Genomic DNA, 2,188 nt, shown 5'->3' with positions numbered 1-2,188 from the left:
TTGAATGGGTTAAGCCTGAGTGAGTGGTGGGGTGTGGATCCCTGGCGATATTTTTCCCCAGAAGTGGATGGATGAATTAAAGCCTTCTATCAGTGAGGATTAAGTGAATTAACGTTAACGGCGGAGGAGGTGTTGGAAAAAAGTAGGCGATTTATCTTTCTGTCGCGGTTTATCTCTCTTGTCTCTCTGATCGTTTCTTCTGTGGTTTTCCTTGGCATCGTTTTGCATATTTGTTGGTTTTCAATATATTAGTAAAGTTCGGTGATAATTCCCAAAAGTTGTAGCTACTTTTTCCAAGTACACAAATGAAGAGCAGATTGGAAAAGGAACCTGCGATGATTTCTGAAAAGCCCGGCCAAGTCATCAGTACGTGTTGATAAAAGGTGTATAGAAAGACAACAAACTTTTGTGTCCCAGAGAATTAACGTTCTCGTGTATGCAGGATCCTTAGTTAAGCAGGCTTTCCGTTCACATTTATTTAACAACTTCACGACCGTGTGTAAAGGTCAACAAAGGATTTATATAGCTCTTACTTCCCCCCTTTTTCATTCTCTCTTTTTGCTATGTAAGTGTGTATCTACTCTTATCTCGATGTTTATTTGTTGCTTAGTTTATAATTAAAGCGGAATCATTAATAGGGGTTATTACATTAATTTAAAAAGTAAATGTTTATAAGGAGGCGCAGTTAATATTCTGATATCTACTGAACCATTTACTGATATATTTCCCTTTTTGTCTAACTGACCATAAGACATAATAAAATGGCGTAGAATTGTAAGCTATCATTCTTCCAGCTTCCTCCTCATTCATATTGTGATTAAATAGACCTAATTATTTCGCATACATCATGATTAACTCTCCGTTTTTTACATGTTCAGAGAAGCGATGGTGAAAGCCAGAGTGAAAGGGGTAACAGAGTTTAGAGTGGTTAGAGATAGGAGAGGGGAAGGGAAGAGAGTTTGAGTTGGCTAACAATCAATACAACAATCAGTGATGTGGTTTAAATATCAACCGTCAGAGTTTGGGGTGGGTAGCAGATAGATATTGAAGAGGGGGGGGGGGGGTAATCAGTCAAGGAAAACAGGTATACAGTTGAATTCGATATATAGGCTAGCTTTTACCATCAATCACGTGACGGACGGAAATTAATGGTTTAAGCCTGAATGGTGGGTTGTGAATCACTAACGATACTTTCGGCCAGTTAACGTAAACTCATCCATCCTTTGGTGAAATAAGACGACCAAAGGAAACGGAGATAGAATAGAGTTTATATTTCTGTCTTTCTGTCTTTCGCGGCTTTTCCCTCGTATCTTTTCCCTTAAATTCGTCTTCTAAGAAATCAGTTGAGGTTGGAGCTTGTGCCATGCCCCTGTCCACATCTTTTTTGGATTCTTTTTCTTTTTTTTAATACTTATTTGCTAGCTCTTTCTCCCTTTATGAATATGACTCTCTCTCTCTCTCTCTCTCTCTCTGATAGTCTGTCTGTCTGTCTGTCTCTCTCTCTCTCTCTCTCTCTCTGTCTGTCTGTCTGTCTGTCTGTCTCTCTCTCTCTCTCTCTGTCTGTCTGTCTGTCTGTCTGTCTCTCTCTCTCTCTCTCTCTCTTTCTTTCGTTGGTTCTCTTTCGCTCTCTAAACTTAGCATTACATTCTTCATTACAATCATAATTCACAAGACAGGCACCCACTTTCGCCCGATAAAAAAAGTCAAAATCAAAATAGAAAACGAGCCCACGTTTTTTTTTTTTGGACAGGCCCGGCCAACACGTCAATACGTATTGGCACACGATATGTAGACCTACACCGTTCGTCACTGTTATGAAGAGAGAAAACAAAACCTTTTACACTCTAGAGGATATCTGTTTCCATGTACGCAGAGTGCTAGATCAAACAGGCTTTGCGTTCACTCTCGTTTAACAAGCCACACTTTTGTAAAGGTCAGCAAAGGTGATATACAGTTCTCTCTTAAGCCCTTTTTGTCTATCTGTTTGGATCTATCTGTCTGTCTCTTTTTTGCCACATATGCGCGCGCTTCTACGTACATGTGTTTGTGTGCTGCTTACTGTTTATGATTAAATCGGAAGCGAAAATTGTATTATGTTTTGAAAAATATGAGGACGCGCACAAAAAAAAAAAATAATAATAATAATGATAATAAAAAAATAATAATAATAAAAAAAATCAATACTATC

The sequence above is a fragment of the Penaeus vannamei genome, chromosome 11 (assembly GCF_042767895.1).
Source record: "Penaeus vannamei isolate JL-2024 chromosome 11, ASM4276789v1, whole genome shotgun sequence".
Lineage (NCBI taxonomy): Eukaryota > Metazoa > Arthropoda > Malacostraca > Decapoda > Penaeidae > Penaeus > Penaeus vannamei.
This window is presented reverse-complemented; position numbering follows the sequence as displayed.